This window comes from Rhinolophus hipposideros, assembly GCF_964194185.1.
Source record: "Rhinolophus hipposideros genome assembly, chromosome: 8".
Classification (NCBI taxonomy): Eukaryota; Metazoa; Chordata; class Mammalia; order Chiroptera; family Rhinolophidae; genus Rhinolophus; species Rhinolophus hipposideros.
The window spans coordinates 76,516,402-76,543,710 of NC_138054.1; the positions used below are offsets into that span (position 1 = coordinate 76,516,402).

The window sequence follows — 27,309 nt, forward strand, 5'->3', positions numbered from 1 at the left end:
AGTGGAACGAGTTGTAGATTGTGAGGTGACGCTGGCCGGTGACTTCCGGTTCCTAGGGGTGCGCATCCGGGTCACACTAACGCCGCGGTTTCCTGCACCCGCTTGGTTCTACTGTGGGTCTGGACCGGTCCCCATGTCCTGCTGTGGACCGTCTGCAGCCTTTGGGTGAGTCACCGCCGCCGACAGGGTCTGAGTGCGGCCGGACGACTGCAGCCTGTAGGGGGACGGCTCAAGATTTCTCCCCCGGTCCCTGTGGGTGGGGGATCTCTTTGCCTGTCCCTTGTCCCTGCAGTGCTTCCCTCACTTCAGCCCTTTGCCTCACGCCGGCCTCGCCCCTTTCACCTCAGCTCAGCCCTTCCCGTCGTCGCTCACCGCTCGCCTCGCCGTTTTCCCTCAGCCTCACCCGCCCCTTACAAGCCCCGGCTTCTTGCCTTTTGCTTCAGCGCTTCCGTCAGCGACTGCCTCTCCGTGTCCCCTCTCCTCTCGGGGTAGCACCTCTCTTCCCCGACCCGTGGTCCGGGGATCTCGCTGTTCTTTCACTTTGCAGGACGACCCCCCGCTTTATTGTGCTCACCCCTCCTCAACTGCGGAACCGGGCAGGGTCCTAGGTCCTTGTCCCTCAACTTTCCTCACCTTTGACCCCCTACCTCCTCCCGGGACTGGTAGGTGACACTTGTGCGTCGCCAGGGGTTCTCCCGCCTTTTCTTAGCTAGCGGAAGGCTGTGCTAAACGCCCCGGTCTGGGCACATTGACCCGGCCTGCGGGAAGTTTTGCCTGGAGGCTCTGGGTTAGACTGAAGTCGGGTGGCTTCCGTAGCGGGGGAACAGCCGAGGCGTCCCCAGGTCTTCGCTGGAGCGGTTTGGGGGCTCTCTCTGCTGCAGGCTCCCAGGTGGCAGGCACAGGGAGCTACTAGCGATCGGGCTTGTGTGATCTTGTTGACGGACTGGTCCTGAGGACCACCTTGTCGTTTGCGTGTCCTCTGTTCCGTGAGAGCCGAGACGCGCACAGCGGAGGCAGAAATGCGAGGTTCTGCGACGACCAGCTCGGTTTTCCGCGTGGGATTTCCTTACAGGACCGTCAGGACAAAAGGCAGCGTTTCTTGGGCGATTATTAGCCCCAGTTCTATACATTTATTACCAAAAACGTGGCCGAAATGTTTTCTGCTGAAGAGTTCGCTATGGTCATAATACCAAAGTACGTTTTCTTTACTGGAAGTCAGTGTGTGTCTGTAACTTCATCCTTCCCTCTTCTACGTTGTTTTTTCATTTTTACTGTATGGACAAGTTTTCGGTTTTCCTGTTTCTTCAGGAGCCAGACAGTACTGTGTGCTTGAGTTCTTAGAATAGTCTTCTAATGTTTATTTTCTCGTTATTGTTTCCACCTTACTCTTAAAACCGTCTTTCTCTCATTTTGAGACGCGAGTTTCTCTTACATTTCTTAGATTTCTCTGGTGGCTTTTAGTCATCTCTGAAATGAAGGGATTGGCTTTAATAACAGTTAGTTTCCTGTTACCCAAATTTTGTGATCTGAGGTATATTCTGTATTATTTTTATTTGTTTTTTGATCTTGATGGTGTATTTCTAGCCTTTGACTGCAACTGTTTTTGTGTGATCAGTTTCTGAATCGTCATTTGTGCTCTAAAATTTAGCACTTCAGTGAACAGAGTAAATAACAGCTTTTACCATCTGCTTCTCTTTTGACTAATGAGTTCATGAAAAGTCTCCCTTTGTATATGATACATACGTGAACATAGCGTAGACCTTGGCATATTCCAAAATTGAGCTGCTCCCTTTAGCTATTTTTAGCAAAAGACGTTGGCGCTTGGCCATGTTCGTCCCAGAAGCCACAGTAAAGGACCCTTTGGTTGGCTTTAAGGACTTCTGTAACTGAGGAGGGAAGCCCCTTTGAAAGCTCGTCACCAGCACCTCCTCGCCAGCACTCCCCTGGAAACTCGAGCTTCTGTTCAATCTGGCCTCATCATTTCCCATCCTTTAAAACTAACTCCGCTTGAGTATGGGCTGACTCTAACACCTTTCTTACCTCGAGGTGTCATTTCTGAGCTTTTGTTTCTTGACCATCTCTAAATTTAAACCTAGATAGATTTATACAGTTTACCACAGGAGGGGCCCATCATTGAAAAAAAGAAAATCAGAGCTTAAAGAATTGGTGATGATTTTTCCAAGGTCATTCTTTTTTTAAAAAAAAAAAACAAATAAAGAAGTCCTGTACACACCCACAGAGAAGTGGGTTTTAGTTCCATCAAAGCTGCAGGCTGGAGAGCCCAGTAGAGTATTTAGTGGTTTATTTCAATAAATTTATGTCACAGGAATGAAAGTTTTAGGGTAAGAAATCCATGACACAGATTTTTAATTTGAAGCTGAAGTCATTTTTGCCCTCCAAGAGGGACTCGAGAAAGAACTGTTGTGCGGAAGTAGAAGTTGAAAAATCTTAGGTAGTCTCTCTTTTCTTCTAAAATCACTTTGGCCTTTTACGATATAAATTCTGCATAAAAGCCCTTACATGAAATGAGCATCCTGTGGTCTCATTGGCGCAGTTGTGTTCATGTGCCTGGTCTTTGTAAAGTACGTGATAGATTTTCTAATCACAGAAAAGCCTGAACCTCTTACATAGCTGCCAAACAAACAAACAAAATTACTAGAGACAGCGTAGTGTGTACAGTCAGTTCTCACTTAACGTCATGGATAGGTTCTGCAATTTGAAGCAAAATGACGTATAACAAAACCAGTTTTACTATAGACTAATAGATATAAACAACAGTTAAATTACTACGGCATCTCATCAATGTTATAACAAAATCAAGTTATTTGAGGACCCGCTGTATATGTTTTTAAAGCTCAGGAGAAGAATCACTGTTGGGTTTTCTATAGAAATTTCTCCTTTATTTTGGCAAAGTCTTAGTTGGTAACCCTGAGGGCTCAATTTAAAATATATTGCTGCATATTAGTTTTATGCCTACTAGTCAGTCATTGTTTTTGTTTTTATTTGACTTGATTATTTTTGGTTGTTATTTTTTGTCATTTTACTTGCTTCTGTACTTTGTTTTACATATTTTAATTTTTATCATTGAGCCCTAGGATATGTCTTAAGGAAAATGTAGTTTTAAAAATTTAGGAAACAAATTACACCTCCACCACGTCCTTACCCTTTGAGGTATGATGGTTTCTGTGATCTGCCTAAGCCACTTCACTGCTCCATTCTCTTTGTTTTGCTTACAGTTAAAAGGCTCATAGAATATCTTTTTAGGTAGTTGTTTGTCTAAAAGATTTTTGTGTTCTGCATATAAAAACAGGATATTTTAACTAGTGACTTAAATGGAGGAAGAATAGTTCAAAATAATTCAACATAGAATAGTTCAACATAGATAGTTCAAAATATATTTAAGAATATTAGGAATAGTTTATTCTTCCCATACATTTACTTAATTGGTTTATACCAAGGGGTTGAATTATTATATTAACAGTAAAATGGAAAATAGGTGGGCTTTTTATCTGCTGATTAACTTAAAAATACAAGTGCATGTTCTTGTACAGAATATATGGTTTAAGCTATAAACTGCCTTATTTGTTTTATTGGCAGAGAACATAACAAACAGTGGAACAGCAGCCATATCATCATCTTGATATTTTTATTTGCCCCATAAACCTAAGTCCTGGAGTATCTAATTATTAAATGTAGAAATAATTAGGGTATTTTTCTCTGTTATTTATAGTGTATTAAAAAACACATATTTGAAATATGGGCTTCATATAATTTCTTTACTATTTTCTCCTTCTAAATGTATAGTAGTATTTTAAATCAGAAAAGGAAATGTGTAAATAGTGTTGACTTATTGTAAGTTAACAGATCACCCTAAGGCAGTCAGTACTTTATATGTTAAGAATCTTGGGGGGTGGGGGAAGAGAGATGAGGGTTAGGGGGATCAAATATATGGTGATGGAAGGAGAACTGACTCTGGGTGGTGAACACACAATGGGATTTATAGTTGATGTAATACAGAATTGTACACCTGAAATTATGTAATTTCATTAACAATTGTCACCCCAATAAATAAATTTAAATTAAAAAAAAAAAAAGAATCTTAGTACAGATTGTGTTGGATGCACTTCAACTTACTAGCTTGGTTAATATTTGTATTGGATTTCTTTTAATTCACCCTAGAAAATACCAGTAATTTTTGTAATGCATTTCTTTTGTATACCTACTACGTACAATTACAATAATACATAAGTAGTAAGCTGTTCGTGTAAACTAGGTGACATTATACAGGACTGACATTTACACTTAAATTCTGAATTTGATTTCATTTGTACATGTCTGAATTAAACTATAAGAGTTAACATAACCTGCATCTCCAGGGTATAGTAAAGAGACAACATAATTAGAATTTAAAAAGCTTTAATTCTAAAAAAGTGTTGCTTCTTACTAGTGACAATGGTATGTGATATTTTAAACGATTTACGATTTTCTTTTGTTTTCAAAACACTCAGTGATTTCTCTTTATTTGAGTTTAAGATTCTTGGACTACAGTGCATCACATCTTAACTAATAGAAAATCATGTTCTTTATAGATACAATTAAATAATTTTTGTTTGGGAAACTTTCATAACTGAACTGTAAAGTTTGTAATGATAAACAGTAAAAATAAAAGCCAGCTTTACATAGCTCTTATTATGTGCCAGGAACTATTCTGGTTTACATACATTAACTCTTTAATCCTTGTGATCCTATGAAGTACTATTCTTATTTCCATTTTACAAATGAGAAAAGGAATGTACAGAAGTTACATAACTTGCCCAAAGTAACAAAGCTAGTTGGCAGGAGAGCTGGATTTTGAACTTAGTCTTTCTTGGCTCCAGAGTTCATGACCTTTTTGTAGAAAGTTCTACCAATTTAGTGATTACTTCCTTTATAGGTTACGGTTAAAAATTCAATTTCTCTGAAACACAAAAGAATACTGCTTTTGGTTGGAAATGTTAAAGGGGGGGTTTTACCTGGTCTTTTTATTAATGCTGGCTTAAGGCGAATTGTAAACCCTTTAACTACCTATGTTTCTTAGACAGCAAAAACCACATATTAAGAAAGCAAAACAGGACCAGATCCTTCCCTCTTAAAAAAAATTATCTTATGGAAGTTAATTACTTTTGAGTTATTTGGAGAAAGACAATATAAATAAAATGTATTCTATATTACTAAAATATCTTACCCCTTAGCATTAATTTCTTTTCCCTTTCTTTAATCTGGAAAGTATTAAATAAATTTATGTAATAGTTTTAAATTCTAAAATCTTAATGTTTCCAATATGAATTTAACAACTTTGAAATATAAAACAGAAGACTGAAAACTAAAAATTTTGCCTTACCTCCATTCTCATTTCCAAATTTGAAATTTTGTGCAAAATTAAGTACATTAATCTCTTTAGGATTACCATGTTTAGAATAATATATCTAATAATTAGTATTTTTACTATAGAAAAGAGGAGGGGAACTTTCACAAACCAATTTCTTTTTTTAATTAAAAATGCAAATAGTCATTTAGCATATTTATCATGTTAATATTTTCCGTTTTTATTATTCCCAGATTAAAAAAAGAATTTGTTGCATCTCTAAGGGAAGCAGATGATTTAATATTAGTTGAGGATGCAGCTTAATGCAAGAGTCAGATGTGATGAGAAGTTATTTTTCTGAGTATTTGAAAACAATTGAAAATCATAGAATCAGGTTAACAGAAAAAACACCTGATTATTTCTGGTAAGAAATGACACTTGATTAGGGATACTACTTATTTTAATTCTTATATATTAACTCCCTTTATTAATTCAGACATTAAGTACACTGTTTTTTATAGTAGCTTTTGTCTTGATTTTTATTTTTTTTTCTCTTTGGCGGGAAAAGTATTGTTATGGAGCTGAAAATTGTAAGCTTTGCTATAATGATTTTCTTGCTGCTATTTAGAATGTTCTTTACTTTGATTTAAACATGAAATTTTTTTTCAAAAGCAACTCTATATGTGGGTTTGATAATCAGTTTATCTTGTAAAATTTTGATAGTTTCCTTTCATCTGAAATTTAATAATGTGGCAATAACTGAATTTAGGAGAATTGGCAGGTTGTTGCTATCAGCACTGTTACTATGGGAATAAATTAGAATGATTAGCTCTTAGGTGGAACTGAACTTTATTCTTTAGTTTCCATAGTAGTTGAAAAAGATTTAGGTCAGATTCACTAGTTGTTCTTCCTTTTTTCAAAGTAAGAGGGAATTTTAATTTAGCATAATGATGTTAATTTTTCCTATTAAATTGATGGTCATCTCTTTTCCGACAGCATAATTCAAAATATATGTGTATGATTTTTTTTCTTAGAATATTTCAGGATATAGACAACATTATAAGATTTTAAAAAAGTACATTTGTCTTATTAAAAAATGCCATACTAATCAGTGTTATTACTTCACAGAATTCTCCAAATCTGCTTTTCCTTTTCACCAGGTCTTACTTTACTATAGATTGGGAAGCAGTGATTAGATAACATTGATGAATAAATGTTCTTGAGAGTGAGAACGAGAACTTTTGCAAGGCGAATAGTCATTTCGTATTGGTATGGTATTAGAAATAGCTAGTTTAACTGAAAAATCTTAGCTTTATCTCATTTCTGTGTATCTGTTGTTAGTATATATTTATTTAGTTTCAATACCTCACATTCTGTGTAATTGATAATTTGCAGTAACTCTGTTAACATTTTTCCTTTTTTTTTGTTCTTTTTCAGAGGCTTGCCTTTAAAAAACTGTAATTTAGAGAAACACCAAAACTGCAAATATTATTTCATACATAGTTTGAAGTGAATATTTCCCTCCTTTTTGACTGGCCCGTTTTTATTTTTTTTTATCTTCTGGTAAAGTGGCTTTCAAACTGTTTTTTTTGCTTGCAAAACCACATACATCTTATTTATCTCTAATTTTAAAATAATTCATTCTTTTGCTGGGTATGCAAGTGAGCAATGGAGAAAGTGGTGCATCTGCAATATCGGCTGGTGCTAAGGATTTCAGTGCTTCCAGAAGATGCGGGCTAGAGAACTTTACTAGGCACCGGAGGGGTTCTTCTCTTTCAGCCAAGATGCACCCATTTAAGTCACTTTTGAATTTTGTTTCAAGTCTTGGTTGAGGATAGTGTCCAAAAATTTCTTGAGTCACTCTTTGGTCTCTGTCTTTTTCTATTCTGTTTTCATGAATGATCCTTGAATCCATATTTCTGCTTAGCTCAAGTCTTCTTTCTTGTAGAAGTGTAGCAGAGTTTCAAAGTTCTGATTATACTGTTTAAAAACAATAGCCTTAAGAGAGTCCAGATAACGACTTCTGAGGTCCATTATCACAGTCTGATGGTATTTGCTAGCAATTGTCAATGCCTGACACAGAAGGGGTGTATTGCTTCTCAGCCGGGAGAAAGAAATGAAGGCATATGGAGTCTGGGAATAATACATCACATAAGCAGGTTTGTACTGGTTTGGTTTTCTCTACTATGTTCCCCAGGCAATTCGAATCCATACTGCATTCTCTCTGCGTCTCTGAAAGTGACTGTCACATTTTTTTAATGCCCTCTGAAGAACTTTCTTAAATGAACTTTTGAACTGTTCCATATGGGAAAGGTCAATGTCTTCACCTGGCTCTTTAGCCATCTGAAAAACACCCCAAACTCTCTGGTGCTGATGAAATTGAGTATAAATGATGTCTACAAGGGCTGCTTCATTGAGACTCACACAATTCTCCTCACAAAGCAGAACCAAGTCCTGAGCAAGAGATTCCTTTCTCTTCCGGAAGTTTACAGCCTGCAGTTGATTTTCAGAGAAAAAATCCCAGGCTTTTAGGATTGTCATCATTTTAGTCATTGGGATTTTCAAGACGGTCCTTTTGATAAACTCGGCAACAGTTTCATCCGTCTCTTTGGCACGGCCCACATCGCCAGCTGTCTCACTCCTCAGCAGATGTTCCCTCCTGCTGCCCAAACTTTTTTGATTACAGCATTTTTCATTGTTACCTACCCAGGGTTTATACACATATATGTACATTTTAGTATTTAAAATTAAAACAGAAGTTTTATGAAATAAAATTTATCTTCATTACCGGTGATACGTTGTAAAATTTTCTATTTTGTTTTCTTGTATTTCATTCAAAACAAACTGTTGGTCTCCACTAAATTGATATGATAACCTATTAATGCATTGTACCCACAGCTTAAAAAATTCTAGTGACTGCTAGGTTTTTTCCCCCAATATTGTCTTTTTGGAATTGAAAATGTTTGAGTTTGCTAGTGTCCTCTTCTAAAATGTATCTTGATTCTGTTAAGCTTTTAACCTAAGTAATTGCACAGAACAATTAAGAGTGGGGGACTCTATTGCCCTGATTATCGTCGTGGTCATCTCTGTTCTTTACTGTGTCTGGGCACATCATTTTTAAAACTGCAATAGTACAGAATCATGAGGTTGAAAATTGTTGTTCATTTGCAGAGCTTCTATCATTAGAATCCTTTGCTAGTTTCCATCTGACAGTCAGTTTAGGTAGATTAACTTGCTTTTCACAAACTTTGCTTCTGCTCTTGGCAACTGGTCAAAAGGTTACAAAGCTGCTTTATTCTACTTTCTTCTGTCCCTAGTCCAGTCTTTGTAAGCCAAGAAAAGAGAACTGAGAAATAGAGTAGTTTGCTCCTGTGTATATGGTCAGGTGAAAGCACCAGGTTAAGGAGTTATTTGGGTTTTTGTTACAGTGGACTACATTTATTGATTGTTCTGATTCATTTCCTATAATCACAACGGGGGAAAGATGGTAGAGATAACAACAGTTCCTATGTATGGTAGCCAATAGAGTGAGGCAGGGCCAGTAGGCATACTCTACTATTTTTACCACTACTGCTTCTTAACACTTAATAAGCAATTACTAAGTGCCAGGCTCTATTTAAAACATTTCACTTGTATTAACTCGTATTTACTTGGGAGGCTTAGGAGAAGAATGAGAATGAGAGAGGATAAAGACAAAAACTTGAATTCTTAGTATCTTCTCGTTTACTTGGCTTGTGAATTTCGGCTGTTGATGACTGTAGCATGGCATGGCATACATTTTTAGCTTGGTCTGCTTTTTAAAATCATCAGTCCTGCCTGTGACATTCCATATTGAGGCACGTAGCTGTGGTTTGAGACTGTAGGCTTTGAAGCTAGGCTGTCTGGGCTTAAGGTCCAGGTTGGTCACTTATTAGGTATATAACCTTGGGCAAGTTACTCCCTGTGCTTTGGTTTTCTCATCTATAAAATGGTGATAATAAATAGTACCTATCTTATAGACTTATTGAGAGGATTAAATGAGTCGATATGTATAAAGTACTTAGAACAGTGCCTAACCCATAAAAAAACATTCCATAAATGTTAGCTATTAATAGCTCATAACCCACAGTAGGATCTCCTGAAAGTATTTGTGACCATGATGAGTTCTGCATATTTGCTAAGTAACAGAAGGTGATTGACATTCAATGTTATATTGCCCAGAAGCTTGAAAACAGCTTTCCTTGAGGACTTGTAGGGAAAGTTCTCGTGTAGAGTATTTGGAATCAAAGCCAGTGACAAAGGGTATCAGGGCTACAGGCCCAACTTGTTTAATCTCTCGTACGAATCTCTTGTTATTTGGACCTTACCCAAATAAAATATTAAAATAATTTTAATATTTTGCCCTTTGAAAAACCAAGAGGGGCTAGTTTAATGAATTGATTTTCACTCAAGATCAGATTTCTTTCCTGAGTCCGTTTATCTTATGTCTGAGGTACTTATTTATTTTATTTTTCTTTGACAAACAGTTATATCATGCTTACTATGTGTTAGGCACTATTATTCTAAGCTTTACAGATATGAACTCATTCAAACCTTAGGACAGCCTTATGAGAAAGACACTTATTATTCCCATAGTACCTATGAAGTACCTCAGGTCCAGGAAGTTAAATAACTTGTCTAAGCTCCCATACCAGTCTTCAGTGTCAGAGCTGGGATTTGAACCTAAGTAACTCTGGCTCCAGAGTTAATGCTTCAGGCTTGCCAAACCTGCCTCTTACCAAGATGAATTATGATGAAAAGGGTAAAATAACAAGTGTTAAAATTTACTAGTCTTTACTCTTTGCTGAAAAGACAGCACTGAAATTATGGGTAATGGATTTTTGAAGGAATAAGTATAAGTTCGGGGAAATGAAACAGTAAAAGAACTGAATCTAGATTTTATAGTTCTTTTGACAGCTAGGTATAACATTTCCAAAGACTTAATTTTGACTTTATAAAATGGATGAAATAGGATACAAATTTTTCTATATAACCGGAAGCAACACATTTCTAGAGTATTCATGTTGAAGTATATATACCATGTGTCACAGGCTATAGCACCTACAGAAAAAATTGTGATTCTCTTAGAAATGTTAACTTCACAGATTAAAAGAGGATGAAGATAAAGTTTTGAAGGCTGTCAGTTATGTGGAGTATGAATCTCCACAAATTAGAGAAATTCTTATGCTTTATGACTGACAAATTACTAAAAACCGAAGAGAGATCCAAGGAGGGTTGGAAGGAATGTAGTAGAACTGTTGGATTATTATTATTTGTTGTTGTTGCTGTTGGATTATTATTAAACCTCCTTTGACATATCTAATTCAGATTAACTCATTCCTTCTCAATATTTTTTACTGTGGTTTTGCAATTTCTCCTGTGGAGCATATCTCCATATTTTATTGGAAGCTTGTATTATTATTTTTGAATTATTGTTAAAGATTGTTTTATAGACAACTTCAAAGAGTAATTTTATAAGAAGTAATATTAGAAATTGTACAAACAATTCTTCTAGAGAATCTATTCCTGATAAAATATTTTTCCTAGTAGGATTTGGTACAGCCTAAGTGTATTTTTAAAAAAATTCTTTCTCAGTAAGTTCTGATAGTATTCTGTTAAGTGTAAAGTTACTATAAATATTCCTACAGCTGACAATGCCACGATATGTTATCAGTCGTGCCTCCCAAATAAAGAAGCCAGAAGAATTCATCAACTTTACCACAGTCATTTGGCTGGGCTGTTTATTTATGGAAGGAGTTGACCAGCATGGTGATGGCTTTTGTCTGTCTGTAGAAAGTACAGCAGGGGAGGTGTAGTTGGTTGCAGTTTTTTTGGCCACAGAGATGTGATTTGTGATCATGCCTGAATTACGAGAGATGAAAGTCTTTCAAAAGAGCCTTAAGGGAGGTCAGCTGAATGTAGGTGTGCTGGATATTTGTATCTATTTCAGCAGAACTCTTGAGGACAAAGAACTCTGAATAGATATGTTAGATGTTTTTTTAAAAGGTAGTAAATTAAGAAATTTCAGAAAGATAGGAAACATAAGATTGGATCAATAGAGAAACTAGTAGTAGAAATCACAGCTGGAAGTATATATAGAAGTGTCAGAAATGTACTAAACTTCAGGTAAACAAATATGAAGAATGGAAGAGTGCCTGAAACATTCATCAGTTTCCTGGCCTTTGCTCTCAATTTTGAGTATCTGGTATTTGTCCCCTGGAGAAGACCCAGAGAAATGCTTTCCAAACACATTGTACAATCTGCCTGGGGAGGGCATCTATTTCTTTATAGTCTATTCTACCCATAGCAGTTAAATCAAATCATGTCATTTTCTTGCTTGAAATACCCATTGCCTTCCTAAACTCTGTATTGTATGTTACAAGACCATGTGTGATCTGTTTGCCTGCATCTCAGGCCTCATTAATTAATACTCATTCACTTGCTACCATGTTTCCCCGAAAATAAGACCTCACTGGAAAATAAGCCCTAGCACGATTTTTTAGGATGACATCCCCTGAACATAAGCCCTAATGTGTCTTTTGGAGAAAAAATTAATATAAGACCGGGTTTCATTTTCAGAGAAACACGGTAACATTGGCCTTTTTGCTATTTTTCAAATATGCCAAGATGCTATTCTTTCAGTTTCTTTACACTTGTTTTCTTCTGAAAGCCCTCATTCACATCTTATAGCTCTCTCTCTTTTTCATTATTCAGATCTCTGATGGAATATTACCACCTCAGAGAAATTATTATCACAATATCTCAACTGCCCAGTAGTCACTCTCTATTTTTTGTTTCATTTTCCACAATACTTACTACTTCGTGAAATTATATTACCTTGTGTGTTGGTTTATCTTCCTATTAGAATATGAGTTCCCTTGAGGCTGGGGACAGTGTTCATCACTGAATTCTCCACTAAACTAGTGCCTGGCACATAATAGACACTCAGTAAATATTTTATAAATGAATGGATGAATTTTTGAGGTTAGAGAAAGAAGCAAGAACAGATTAAAGCAACTAGAGACTGCTGTAACAAAAGTAGAGGAAGCAAAAAGCAAAGTGAGTAGCTAACTCCAGTGTTTCTTTCCAGGATAAGGCAATGATAGCTACTCTCTAAAGTCTGAATCCTCGCGTAAGAGACCAGATATATCCTTAATAATTTATGTGATGTTCAGAAGAGACAGATTCATACCCAGAAATCAAGTTATCTGCAGATACTGCCTAACTGCACATTTCACCCCTCTTCCATAGTCACTAGAAGTGGAAGCGTATAATCAGAACCTGCATATCACAACAGGGGAACAAAGATTCTCATCCACTGTAAGGAAAAACTTTAGTTGATACTCCCAACTACAAATATGAACTGATAACCTAGATTTACCAGTCATTTGAGGAAAATTAATGCTATGAAAGAGAGGTACCAAATGCAACCAACACTAAAGGAAATAGTGAATAGTATAAACTGAAGGAGATTTTAAGATGAGCATTATTAGTAATTTCAGAGGAAATAAGAAAATGTAAATATTGAAATTTTAAAAATAAAAAGTGGACTGAATAACAAATTAATAAACATAAAAGTCAAACTGAAGGAGTTTCTCAATTCAAATGCAGAGGATGTCAACAATGATGGCAGAGTAAGAACCTTTGAAAATTCTCTCCTTCATAAAAGCAATGAGAACACTGGCAAAAATAGTCAGAATCAACTTTTTCAGAACTCTGAAAATAACTACAGGCTTACAGCAATCCAGGAGCATTTACTCAAGAAAGATGGCTGAATCTTGGCAAAACCAGTGTGAACTTTGTAGAGTTTCAACTTGCCTTGTTTCCATTGCCCCTCTTTCCAGCTCCATGGTAGCCCTGAAAACTAACTATCCTCAGTCATGGTGAAAGCTAGCAGTCCGGAAGCCACTGAAAGAGGCAGAACAAGATTGGAGCTCCTTCAAAGCCCGATTCCCAGGAAATTGTCATCATTTGACCTGTCTGGTGGTTCCTTGAAAGACCTCATTCACAAGACTATTCGACCTGACTTGGAGCTCATCCTGTACAAACAGCCTTTTCCCCATCAGGGTATTCATTAAAAACAATTAGTGGCAATTGTTGAACATCTTGGTGGCCTGTGGCAGTGAATAACAGTTGGGACAAACAACAGGCTAACCAAAAAGCTTGAAAGGAAAAGCGAAGGAATGAGATGTCCGTAATGGAATCTGTATAGTTCTGATATATTTCTGGGAACCTAGAATGCTATGAGGTTGTGTGCATGTTTAGGAAAAGACCTGAGCAGGCCCGAAGCTCTCAGTTCTTGAACTCTCATCTTGAAGCTCTGTGCAGGCAGGTAGTGAAGGCTAAGGCAGAGTTGTAAATTGACTCGCTGAGTGTTAAAGGTGTGCCCTAATATGTATATAGAGCCCATCAGTTCAGACCGAAGATTTATTGGTGCCTAGGAAACCTAAGGTGTCTAAGGAAATCTGTGCTTAATTATTAGCTGACTATGAAACTAACAGCAGAGACTTTGGTGGCCACATATGACGAAGAACACAGAAACTCTACATAATTTGTTTCTCTATTTCCTTGATCTATTTTGTTTTTCTTACCACTGCTTGAAAAATAATTTGCTTACATGTCTCTTCCTTCTGGTTAGAATATAAATGCAATGAAAGCAGGGACTCTGTCTTTTTTGCACAATGCTTTATCTCCAGTGCTTAGAACAATGCCTAGTACATAAAGTATTTTTTGAAATGAGTAAATGAATGACTGAGATATCAACCTCTTTCCACTTTCTGTCTTCTAAAAATTTGTTGAGTCTTTTCCCCCTGAAAACACTATCTGTGTATTCTTTGTTGTTGCATATTTTATCTATCTCCTTCTTTTCTGTTATTTTTATGGGGTGGATCTCTGGAGAGAGAGGATATAAATGGGTATGCTTTGTCAGCTCTCTTGAACCAGAATGTTCTGATTCTTGATTTTGATCAGCAGGAAGTTCATTGAGAGTAAACTGATTTTGTTGAAGTTTGGAAGGTTATATTCAAGAATGCAGCATTCTAAAGAAGAGAATGAAATAACCACACATACATATGAGTAAAATCCTGTACAAATGAACTTGACAATCTGGATGAAGTGACTCTTTTAGAAAAATACTACCAAACTTGATCTCAGAAGAAAGAAATTCAAGAGGCCACTAACAATGAAGAGAATTAATAAAGTTGTCAAAGGACTGCTCCACAAAAACTTTTAGACCCAAATGTTTTCATAGGTATGTTACTTCAAATAGCTAAGGAACAGGTAATTATATCTGCTCCAGAGCATGGATAAAGAAGGAAAGCTTACAGGAAAACAGGAAAAATCTTACAGATATCAATGTAAATATCTTAAATTCAATACTAGAAAATCAACTTGAACAGTACATTAAAATAATATTCTACTACCCAAGGGTTTCTCCTTTGTAATAAATTCATATGTGGTTCAATATTAGACAATCTATTAACCTGCATTATATTAATAGATGAGAGAAAAACCATATGGTCATATTTTTGGATGCCAAAAAAGCATTTGACCTAATTAATATCCATTCCTGATAAGCATTCTCTGTATAATTAAAATTGATGAATTCTTATTTAACATGATTAAGGAAAACTTATTTCAAACCAAACCACTATCGTGCTTAGTAGTGGTATGCTATTATACAAGTATTCTCATTAATGTGAGGAACAAGAAAAGGAAGCCCTACAGTTAGCACGTTTACTTAACACTGTAGTGGAGGTGTAAGCCAATATCATTAGGCAAGAAGAAGAAATAAAGAGGTTAATATTGGGGAAAGAGGAAGCAAACTATTTTTATGCAGCAAGGGAAAATATATATATGAAACTCAACCATCTTACTGTTCTTGTTATTAGAACAATAAGAGACTTTGGCCATTTACAAAATTAATGTACCAATATCAACAGCTTTCCCATATATATGAAAAGCAACTTCTTTAGAAAATATGATGACAAATGCAACAAACAAAAAGATAAAATACCTACATAAATAAATGGAAAGGATTTACTAAGAGATTAAAAAAAGATTAACTGGAAATACGTACTGTGCTCTTAGATAGGAGAACTCGATATTGTAAACTTACTGCTTTTCCCTAAATTTCCCTTGTGGGTGAAAAAGGCAATTTTCAGGTACCCTAAAAGGAATATAGTACAGATGGGGCAGTCAGCATCATCAAATCCTGCAGAAAATAGAAATAAGATGGGGACTAAGAGAAGACCATTAGTGAAAATTCAGTTTTGACTGCCATAGAAAACATTTTACAGTGGTATAGAAACCAGAATATAAATTAAAGGATTGAAGTTTTTAATTTTGATGAAGTCAAATTTATCCCTTTTTTTTTCTTTTATGGATTTGCTGTGGTGTCATAGCTAAGAAATCCACTGGATTGTGAATGCCTTATGGAAATGGTCCTGCCTTACTCATTTATTCTTCCACTCTCAATGCATAGCGAGACACTTATGAATGCAAACGGGACTAACATTTTTAGGGTACCTACATTACATGTCAGGTATTGTGCATTGTGCTAGACTCTTCCTAAGTATTAATTGATTTAATTTTAGAATGAATCTATATTTACAAGATAAACCAACCTGCCCAAGTTCTTCTGGCTGGTAGGTAACAGAGCTGAGTGCTTTTGACCCCAAATCCCCTCTCTTTCCCTTGTACTAATTGCCTTATTAAATAGTAAGCCTACAGTGCACGTGGAATGATTGACTTTATAAAAACTTGATCACAAACTTCTTAGAAACATCTGTCTCATAAAGCAAGCCTGCTTAACAACTTTTTGCACCTTTTGGTATTATGCCTGTAAGCCCTTTAAATATTTTTTAAAGAAAACAATGCTGTTCAATGTTAACCATAATAACTCCATTAAATGATGTGGATTTTTATGTGAACTTTCTCTTTCAAAACTTAAACTACAGGATTCTCTTTGGGACTTTTTTCCTCTTTGTTAGGTACCCATTTTCATGGTATGGGGTTTGCAAGGTATTTTGCTGTAGAATAATTCTTCTGGCTGATAACTGTGTATTTGTTTTGCAGAGAGATCTTTTACATGGTTCATTGCCTGTGTCTTAAGTTTTTCTTTCCCTCCCTTCTTCCCTCCCTCCCTCCCTCCCTCTCTCTCTTTCTTCCTCTTTTCACTGTTTTTGTCTTTCAATAAATAACAGCTAATTTAGGTGTGATTACTTCTGAATGTTTGTATATTGTATAGATCTACCTTTAGTAGCTTAGCATAGGAGTAGAATTCTTCCTCCACTCCCATATGGTAGGGAAGGTAGTCTGTTTGAAGGTGGTCGCATTTAAAACAAAAAAAATAAGAATTTGTTTGACCTTATTTAAGTCACCTATTTTAATGGAAAAAAACTCTTCTGTTATGATGATATCAAGTAATATAGCTAACATTTCAAATCTTGGTACTCATAAATAAAATGCTGATCCAACTATGTTTATTATTTTATTAGCCAACGTTTCAAGTCTCTGTACTCATAAACTGTTTATCCAACTGTTTATAATTTGTTTGTTTATATTATAATTATAGTCAGGATTTTATTCAACTTCACATGTGATTAATTTTCTTTCTAAAAATCTAAACAGATACTATTGTAATTTTTTGAGGCATAATTTACATACAGTAAATTCATTTTTTTAAGTGTACAATTCTGTGAGTTTTACAAATGCAGACAATCACGTAACTACCAATACAATCAAGATATAGAATAGTTCCATCACCCCAATAAAGTTCCTTCATGCCCCTTTGTAGCCAATCCCTTTCCCATTCTGCAGCATCTGGCAAACACTGATTTATTTTCTGGTCTTGTAGTTATATAAAGAATGACATATAAATGGAGTTATACAATATGTAGACTTTTGAGCCTGGCTTCTTCTATTTAGCATAATGCATTTGAGATTTGTCCATGTCGCATAAATTGCTGTGTGGTATTCTGTTGTACAACAGTTGTTTATCCATTCACCAGTTTGAGGGACATTTGAGTTTTTTCCAGTCTTTGGTGTTTATATGAAAAAGGTACTATACACATTCATGTACAGGTTTTTGTGTAATCATAAGTTTATATTTCACTTAGATTGATACTTCAGAGTGGGAGTGCTGGGTCATACATATGTTAAGTGTATGTTTAGCTTTATAAGACCAAACTGTTTTCCTTAATGAATGTGCTGTATCTTTTTGTATTCACACCAGCAATGTCTGAGAGTTCTAGTTGCTCCGCATCTTTACGAAGTCGGTATTACCAGTTTTTCTTTTGTTTATTTTAACCATTCTAGTAAGCGTGTAATTGATACCTCATTTTTAAAGATAAGGCTTTTATTTTGGAATAATTGTTTTGGAATAATTTTAATTTGGGGATAATATTCTGGAATAGATTTTCCTAAGTGTTTCAAAGATAGTACAGACAGTTCCCATATACCCCTCATCTAGTTTCCCCTCTTGTTAATGTCTTATGTAACTATAGTCATTTGTCAAAACTAGTAATTGGTGCATTACTATTAACTAAACTCCAGACTTTATTCAGATTTCACTATTTTTTCTACTAATGTACTTTTTCTATTCCAGGATCCATTCCAGAATACCACATTGCATTCAGTATAACTTTAATTCTGGCTCTAACATGTTATAACCAATTTATAAGATGCCACTACTAGTCTTGGTTCTATTTATTGCAAGAATATTTTTTTTTCAGTTCATATCTATCCCAAAATGCTATATATGTCATACTTTTCTTTTGGTGAACGAGTTTAATTTGTGCATAGTTCCTTTTGAGTTGCAGTTAGAGGAGATTCCAACATTCGAGACTGCTGGCCTCTGTAGATTTGATCCCTTCCTTGCAGACCAACCAGAAAATTATACAGAGAACCTCTGGGAAAATTGTTTCAATTAAGAGTCTTTAACAAGAAAAGGAGTAAGTTCCTAAAATTTACTCTTCTCATTTACTTTGTTGCTTGAAGTTAGCATTAACAGCTTTTATTGGTTAAATTAGCTAAGCCTGTATAATTTTTTATTCTCTTAAATCTATACATTTTAATGTGTTTAAGTTAAATGGCATTTTCAACAGACATAAGTTTTCGATAGACAGTAGCCAAACACACTAAATATGATTTCTTTCAGAATGTATCTTTAATACCTATCATATTCTACTCTGTATTTTATTTTACTATTTTTCTTCTGGTTTGAGATATTCTGCGAATATTTAGTGTTTAGAAAAAATGTTAAGGCTCTATTTAAGTTATACACTAAAGAAAGCCCCAAAGAAACACATGAAAAAAAATCATTTGCTGAGTTAGAAGTCACATTTTTTTAATGAGAAAAATTTCTGATTATCTACTACCATGCTATATGATCTGTTTGTTTATTAATGCTCTTATACAGTGCTTAGCGTAGTGTTACAAAATTTAAAATGAAACATTTAGTAAAATGCTTTTATGGAGAAGCATAATCCTCTATAAATATCACAAATTGACTTCATGAAAGAAATATAAAATACGAACTTCAATTAAAATAGAAAAATGAGCTTCAATCTTGAGGCACAGTTCGCCTAAGATTGTTAGTTAAGATGAACTGGAAAGGAAGACCTGTGCATCTTTTCAGATTTACCTCTAGCAGTAATTTTTTTTCTAAGCAAAGCACAGCAGAGAGCAGAGTATAGTGATTGTATGCTGATTTTAAGTGCTGCCTAACAGACATTAGTACAGATGTTCCTCAGCTTACGATGTGGTTACCTGATAAACCCATCATAAGTTGAAAATATGCTAAGTCAAAAATGCATTTAATGTACCTAACCCACTGAACATCACAGCTAAGCCTCGCTTGCCTTAAATGTACTTAGGACACAATATCCAGAAAACACTGGCAACACATTACCGTGTAGAGTATTGATTATTTACCTTCAGGCCCACTTGCCTGAGTGGAAGCTGGGGCTCACTGCTGCTGCCCAGCATCAGGAGAGTTTTGTACTGCATATCGCGAGCCCTGGAAAAAATCAAAATTGAAAATTTGAAGTACACTTTCTACTAAATGTGTCTACCATCATAAAGTTGAAAAATCTTAAGTTGAACCATCAGAAGTCAGGGACCATCTGTACTTGAGTTTGTTCTCAGACAGTAAATCGGTAAGGCTTCTCAAGATCCATGAAACACTGGGACCACCAATGTTACTGTTAGCTGGGAATTTCTTCTGTAAATTTAGGGTTTGGCCCAGAGTGAAAGCATGAGAATGCTAACTTTGTAGTAATGTGACGGTTCTATTAGGCAAACTGTCCAATTCTTTGAAAAGTTTTTGAGTTTTGTTTTTTCTTTTTCAAATGCAGAACGCTTCACTAATTTGCGTGCGTCGTCCTTGTTCAGGGATGTTGTATCATTTCAATTTTAGTGGACGTGCTGCCGAAGCAAGCACAGTTTTTGTGTGTTTTTTGTTTACCCGGTTCTTCTTAATGTTTAAAAGCATTTTTGTTGCTATATGTACAGTCATGTTCTGTTACCTTATTTACATACTTTTCTTCATTTCCCACCTTTGTTTTCAGCTTGTGTATTTCATTCAGTGGCCAGATGGCCAACAAACCCAAGCAGAGAGGTCATACTAGCAAAAACAAATGAAAAACAAAATAAACGTCTTTGCTATTTGTAGTAGTTTCCTGTGACTGCCATAAAAAATTACCACCAATTTGGAGGCTTGAAACAGAAATTTATTCTCTCACAGTTCTGGAGGCCAGAAATCTGAAATGAAGGTGTGGGCAGGCTGCACTTCCTCCATAGGCTCTAGGGGGAGAATCTGTTCCTTGTCTCTTCCAGCTTCTGGTGGCTGCTGGCATTCTTTGGCGGTATCACTCCAGTCTCTGCCTTCGTCTTTCTGTAGCCGTCTCAGTGTATGTGTTAAAGTTCTCTCTGCCTTTTTCATACGAGGACATGAGATGGCATTTATGGCCAACCTAGATAATCGAGAATAATCTTATTATAAAACCCTTAATTTAATTACATCGGCAGACTCTTCCAAAGAAAGTAACATTTACTGGTTCTGGGAATTAGGATGTTGGTTCTTCCTTCCTTTCTTCCTTCCATCTTTCCTTCCTTCCTTCCTTCCTTCCTTTTCTTTCTTTTTAACTTAAAACTTTAGCCCATTAAAGGAGAGAAAACTAAGGGCTCCTAATCTCTAAAGTAGTACCTGTGCTGTGATCCCTCTTTACAGATATAATTAAAATTTTCCTTGCTTTTTTTTGAAGGGAGCTTTTCAGTTAACACAAACTCTAAAGTGATGTTTTTCAAATCAGTTAACAAAACCTTGTAAAGAATTAAACTTGTGATTTTAGACATCTCTAGTGAGAAATGGGAAAAGTGAAGATTTTAATTTTTTGTGCCTACGTATGTTGAAAGTTCTTAATGAACTGGTTTAAGTAAGTATTTTGAGGAATCAAGAGTCTGGAAATTGTGCTCGATTGAACAAATATTTGTTGAATGCCCACTGTGTGCTATCAGATACTAAAAAGAAGAAAGTAGAATTTAGGATCAAGATTCCACAGGAACCTTAGAACCAAAGGAAAATTAATAGTTTTCACAGAATTAGCTGTCATGTGTACAGACCACAATACAAGTCAGAAGAGTAGTTTTGAAGAATTCTTAATTATTAACTAATAAAGAAGCAGGGAACATTTTCACTAATAACTGAGTTTTTAGTAGGTTGGGAGATATTTTGTTTTTCTGAAATGATGCTTATATCTGACTAGAAACATACCTTGTAATTAAAATTACCTGTAAAAATTTTTTCATTAACAGTAAAAAGTCTGTACATTGTAAATTAAAGACTTAAGGTTTGTAAAGAGAAATCAAATTGTTATTTTTGTTAGACTGTACAAGAACTTAAAAAGTAGCATTAAAAAATCTCATTTTAGGATTTTTAGGAGGGCCTTAAAGTGCCAGATAACACATTAACAAAAGAAGTTTTAAATTTATAAATTTTAAACATTTAAAAACGTCTAGGAACATACTATTATACCATGAGGTCAAAGTAATATAACAGAATAGTTAGAGAATTAATGAAGGAAAAGAAATAAATAGCCTAAGGTAATAGTAGGAATGTAATTTTAAAAGGGAAGGTTGTATGCTCAATTCTGCATGAAGGGGAATAAAAAGCTTCAGACAAGGGAGTTCAGAATCTTGGGTTCCCCTACTTATTCTGCTACTTAAAGACTTTATGAACCAATGCCTCCAAGTGTTGGGTTTTAATTTACTCGACCCTAAAATAGGGATTACCACTAACAATTAATATTAATACTCTATATTTCTTGTGGCACCATATTATAGATTTTATTGTATTCACAGAGTAGTTTCTGTCCAAAAAGGTAAAACCAAATGTGAAATGTCTTCTGATGTTAAATTCTTTAATTATTGGAAGTTGAATGCTTTTGCTCATAACCATAAAATGAACCAACCCTGGATTTGTGTGCAGGGTCTAACTTGACTTTTTATGAAATAGATGACAGAGCAAGAAAAGTAAATGAGTCTTTCTGCCTGTAGTGTTTTCATGAACTTATTTAAGATTTGGGGTTAAGGGAGTATCACTGCAGTTTAAATTGCTTTTCCCTCAAAGTTGAAGTTTTTTCCTGAGGAAAAAGGGTGACCAGAATGTAGAATTTATATCCAATTATAGCTTACTGTCTTGAGGAACATTTTTATAGAATCATTTTTAAAATAATGTACCTAAATATTTTTAAACACAAACCTTAAAGCATCCAGTATTGTATTCCCTTTGTATCTGCTTTTGATCTTACCAAATTATATTTAAGGTATTATTATGCAATAATTCATGTAAAATCTTACATTTCTTTTCACGTTTTAAATGAGCTTGCATTGAAATAGGTTACAGTTTTCATTTTAATATAGAATGTTCAATTGTAAAAATACAGCATAGGTAAATCATTCTCCACATGTTGGTTGTTTCTAATTTTTCATTTCTGTGAACAACAGACTTTCTCTTTTTAAAATAGAGTTAACTTCTATTTTAAATTTTTGGGAGAAAAAAAAAACACAAGGAAAATTATTCAGACCATGGGCAATTTTATGATCTTTTTTATACTCTAACTGGAGAACAGTCTGATTTTATAGCTGTGCCCGAATATTTCTTATCTTCTTAGAGCCCAGATAACTCTAGGTTTTGCTGTTTAGATTTAGTTTAGGTAGTTTAATAAGTATGAAGTGGTATATTAAAATATTAAAATTTATTCAGTTATTAGTGAGAATCTTTTTTTCCAAATGCTGATTCTATCTTAAACTGTATCTTTTGGTGGATGTATATGTTTGCTGCATAACAGATGATCCGTAAACGTTGAATTGGTTAGGTTTATTATATTGAAGACATTAAGCTTTATCGTGGTTATTGCAGGTATTGCTTCCATTTATTATATCCTTTTAATATTAGATTTGTTATTTTTTCATTGCATGAAGGTCTATTTTATGTAACCAGATCTATTGATTAGTAGTTGCTTATGCTTTCTTCTATTGCTGAAAAATTTATCTCTTTTCCACAGATGAGATAAATATGCTTTTCTGTTTCTTCCAATATTTTTTGAATGCTACTAGTTCCTCCTATATTTAGAATTAATCATAGTGTATGATGTGGATATGGTTTTCTCCACATTGATACTCAGTTTTTCTGACAATACATTTTAAATATTGATTTTTCTCCACTTATTAAAAATACTTTCTTTTAATTATTGTTTTGGTATTTCTAGTCTCATGGGTCTTTTTGTATTTTTTCTTATTGTGGTAAATATATATATATATATGTAAAAATTAATGATTTTAACTATTTTAAAGTATACCATTCAGTGGCATTAAGTATATTCACAATGTTGTGCAGCCATCACCACTACCCTCTAGACTCTTTACTTGATGTATTTCTACTTTAATCTGAAAGGTTATTGCTAGTATCTCAGGCAAATTGTTTAAATCTCTAACTCCCAGTTGTCCTGTCCATAGAATAAGAATGATACCACCTGTGTTTTAGGATAGTTGTGGAGATAAAATTAGGTAAGACAACAAATGTAGCAATACTTGCTGTATTATAAATGCTCTGTAAATGATAGCTCTTTTATCCTTCCCACAATAATTGGTTTTAAATTAAAGACGGGTGTAGGGCAGCTCTTCCTCAAATGCTTCTATTATTTTCCTCCCCTCCAAAATATTCTCTCCTCCAAAATATTATTTTTGCCTAATTTTCAATAAGAAATTTGTAGGTGTTGGAATAAACCTTTGTTTACTTCTCATTTGAAACCTAATGTATATGTTCTGTAGATTACAAATCCCAAATTGCTAGTTAGTATCATTCCCATCAACACTGACTGCTGATAAGCACTGTTCTGCAAGAGACCACAGAAATGTTTTAGAATTATTTTCTTGACATGTTTTCTGATTTTGCCGTATAAGCCTCCTACCATATGAATTAGAATTTATTTTTAAGAGATACGTTTAGGTTTTATGTTTGGTGCTTTGGGTGTTAGAACACTTGTTTCTCAATTCATTGATAGATCTCCTTTAGAATAGATCAGCTATTGTTGAATAACAATACTTGAAGCAGTCATCTTAAAGCAATTTAGAAGAAGTTGTTTTGCTTTTTGTTTTCATTCTTCAAGGCATACACATATTTATATTTGAGGATACCATGGTAAACATTTGCTAGTTTCTTTTTTCTTTTAAGTCCTAAAGTAATCCACATATTAAGGAAAATCTTAAGTGGTGATAGACCACTTTTTAAATACTTTTTTAGGCTACTATTGTTTATAATTATTATTGCTGAGATATATTTAATTTTGGGAAGGATGCTGTTAATTTTCTCCAGGGAAATTTCTGTAGCCTTTTCTTTGGTGTGCTCTAAAAGTACATATAAGGCTCTGGAGCGGGTAGTAAGTAGTCAGTGATCAAATTTATGAACGACCTGTTTTCTATTTAGAACTGTATCAAAGATATTCAGTTAACACCTAAATATCTCTGTGCATACTTAGCCGCATGCAAGTTCCCCTGCAAGGACCTATAATCAGACTGTTCTGCTCTACTTAGATATCTCTCGTGATGTAATTAATAGTGATGTATACTTTGTTTTCATTGTAAAAAAATTATTCTTTGCTTTAAAATGTTCATATACATGTTTCAATTTTCTTTCCTGTATTTAAGAGCTATAACAACACATTGACGTAACCTAAGTTCTTGCTTAGATGGCCATTTATAACTACAAGGTAAATAATGTGTTGAACTTGTTGCAAAACAGAAATTATGAGGCAGAAATCTAATTAGAATTTTGAGATAAAATATTTGTTACTAATTATTTCCCATTCATTTCTAAGGATTAAAAATTACGACTGCCATATTACAAAAATATCTTGCTTTTATTTACTAGTATGTGAAATGGCAATATTTAAAATTGTGTGACCTTTTTAATCAAACCAAAGTTCCTATTTTTTCATTGTCAGCATCTTCAGGTAGGGAAATGTGAAGTCTTAGGCAATACTATTTCTGTTCTCAATGGTAGATTTTCCCAGGTTTCTGTCCATGAAGGCAAATAGATTTTGACAAACTCTAAAAACGGTGATGAAACAGTTATATTTAGAAACCAATTGTAAGAATTGAAACTAGAAAATTATGAAAATACATTACTATTCAAATGCCATAAGGTACTTTAACCATAAGATGAATTCAGAGCGTGTTTTGTAATTTCATTGGATGTTTGGCTAAGTTATAATTATATTCATTTAAACTACATTAAGAATCCACCTTCCACTATTATGTCAAGCTGTTATATTATTGGATAATTAAAAGATGAATCTTATTGAATGTAGAATAATGTCAGGTTATATTAATAGTAAAAAAACAAACAAAACCCAACAACTCCGCCCCCCAAAAAAACATACAATTAAATTAAACGCTAAAACTAGTGCATGGAAATGAGAATACTATGATTTGTATAGTAATTCTGTACTTTTTTTTATTATCAAGTACTGGATCACTGGGTCTGTGTTATATAACAGTTTCATCTGGTAGCTAATAAACGTGACTTTTGATTGTAAGCACATGCCACTGTAGAAAGTGGTGTGAGATCTGAAAAGTTTCAGCACACGGATAAATACTAGGAACGCGACAAATATGTGCATCCTTGTATGTTCTTATATTTCAGCTCTTTCAAATTACAAATTTTTGGAAGGAAGGAAGAATACTGTGTTGATGGAAAGGAGTATCTTAGATGCAGTCTGTGATGGAATTATGTAATTTATAGTCCTTATTAATATATTTTATACACAAATGTACCAGAATATATGTTTGCAGACTTCACACATATCACATGTTGCCTGTAGAATCCCAGAAGATTCTGTAATAAATCATATACTTTCCTTCTAGATTGCTCTTTTTGTTTTAAAATGATAAAATTATTAGTGATTATTAACCAATTACTTGATTTTTAAAGTTTTTTTAATACAGAAATTATCTATGTCCATTTTGTTCCACTAAGTTTAAAAGCTGAGAAAATAAAGGCAATTTTAAAGACAGAAACAACAAAGCCTGCTTATTTTCATAGAAGTAGTAGAGGTAGAAAGAAATGTCTTCTAATTTTTCTCTTAAAGGTTTTCTTGCAATTTACTGTAGACTTTATTTCAAGAAAAATAAAAAAATTAGTCCATTTCCATTATAAAATCACTAATATTTTTAGAAATATTTTATAGTTCTAAAAAGCAAAATTCAAGAGTTTAACATTTAGTTTTGTGTGACTTGACAATTTATTTCCCCTCTATTAAGAGTAGTATTTCTTGCCTTTTAAAACCCATAATCCCTTTTGATCAATAAAAATCTATGTTCTTCTTTAATGTTCATATTTTAAAAATAAATTAGTTCTGTGTTTAAAACCAAATTAAAGCACATGTTATTGAGTATCCTTAAAAAAAAAAAAAATTTTGTTGCCTTCTTGCCCAGAGATAGATTTTATAACCCTTCCCCAATGAGAAGGAATATCCCCTTCCTCTCCCTCTCGGAGAATCTAATAAACAGAGATAGCAATTATTACAGTTATCGCCTTGAATTAAGTAAAACATGGAATATTATCACTTTTTGTTTAGGTGAGAGCTGGTCACATTAAAAGTTCAACAAATTAGGCATTATATTTTCCTAATGATTTTGCTCTTATGGGATGAAATCATAGATGAACATTATGTACATTTAGACAGTATTAAAATCTCTTAAAGACATTTCAGTTTAAAACTAAGGTATAGGTTGGTGAAACATAAAAATGTTTCATCTTTCAAAATTGTAAGTCAGTTTCACGTCATATTGATTATGCTCTTCTGAGTAAAACAAAACAAGTACAGGAAGATAGCTCCTGTGAGCTTTAGTTATTGCGCTCTGTAATTCTGCAGCGCTAGTTACCTACGTCAGGTAGTATGAGAACTTAGCTTTTGAGGCTGTATGTGCTACACGTGAGTGCATTGAGAATCCAGTGCTTCTGACCTTTAGACTTTTTTTTCCTTTGACATTCTAGATCAGGGCAGGGAGTAAAGAGTCAGAATTGGACATTTTTGTGTCCCTTACACGTTTTCTCTTCTTTTCCCATTCTGGAGTGTGGCTCTAAAAATGTGTCGTACTGCGCCAAAGGAGAGCAGTAGACATGGAGTGGTGGTATAGTGGCATAACTGAAGTTTTTCATTCCCCTTTGCATGTTATTTATCTATTTTCATTACTTCTGCAGTAAGACTCTATACTCTCTTTACCTTTATATGTTAAGTTGGTTACAATGGTTGGGAGAAGTGACAACAGGTGTTACCTTAATTAAAAGCATAAGCAATCACATCTTTCGGGAGAAGTGCTGGTTTCATTTTTGTTAAATAGTAATGGAGTTTTTAGTTTTTATGATGTATTTAAATTTTCTA

General features: G+C 34.5%; 1 protein-coding gene and 1 pseudogene across 6 annotated transcripts in view; one reads left to right on the forward strand and one right to left on the reverse strand.

Annotated features, from left to right (window-relative positions):
* EYA3 (EYA transcriptional coactivator and phosphatase 3) overlaps positions 1-27,309 on the forward strand; it is an 89,374-nt gene continuing 62,065 nt past the window's right edge. For 3 of the 5 annotated variants that reach the window (XM_081056596.1, XM_081056598.1, XM_081056599.1), the window contains exon 1: positions 56-165. The gene's annotated coding sequence lies outside the window, so the exon portion shown is untranslated. Of the gene's footprint in view, positions 166-27,309 lie in introns of all 5 variants that reach the window. The other 2 variants (XM_081056595.1, XM_081056597.1) reach the window with 1 other exon arrangement.
* Positions 6,957-8,077, reverse strand: LOC308501542 (centromere protein N-like; annotated as a pseudogene). Its single transcript has one exon. The product of its transcript is annotated as a centromere protein N-like (transcript).